This window comes from Penaeus monodon, chromosome 15, assembly GCF_015228065.2.
Source record: "Penaeus monodon isolate SGIC_2016 chromosome 15, NSTDA_Pmon_1, whole genome shotgun sequence".
NCBI lineage: Eukaryota > Metazoa > Arthropoda > Malacostraca > Decapoda > Penaeidae > Penaeus > Penaeus monodon.
The window spans coordinates 28,897,583-28,897,986 of record NC_051400.1 but is presented as its reverse complement, the minus strand read 5'-3'; the positions used below and the strand labels follow the sequence as shown (position 1 = coordinate 28,897,986).

The 404-nt window shown below is 36.1% G+C and overlaps 1 protein-coding gene across 1 annotated transcript in view; it reads left to right on the top strand.

The window, feature by feature from the left end:
- Nucleotides 1–404, top strand: part of LOC119582299 (secretin receptor-like) — a 19,276-nt gene that overhangs the window by 17,398 nt on the left and 1,474 nt on the right. The gene's annotated exons all lie outside the window — the stretch shown is intronic.

The following is a 404-nucleotide window of genomic DNA, read 5'->3' as shown; positions in this document are numbered from 1 at the left end:
CTGGCCACCTGTGAAGCCATCTATGAGTATAGACATTTCACAAAAACAATATTTTAGTGAACATTACATTTTTTTCACGGTGTGGGTAAATAAACATGAATTCCACACAGACGCAAAGACACATTTTTTTTTTTTTCGGCATGCTTTGTTTCATCTATAATAGCCTAGAGATAGTAAGCGTTTTTTTGCTAATGCTTGCCTGTTTTGTATTAAGTGCCGCCTCGTGTTTTTAAGCCATCTTATGTAACTGACATAAAGGCATGAATTAAGTTCGTTTGAATGAAGACATCACACAGTGCGAATGACAGAGGAATACGCAATACGTTCTCTTTTATGTTTAATGCATTTTTGAACATGCTATTTATTTTTGTAGCCTCACACCTGTCTAGTTTCCCGGTTTTCGC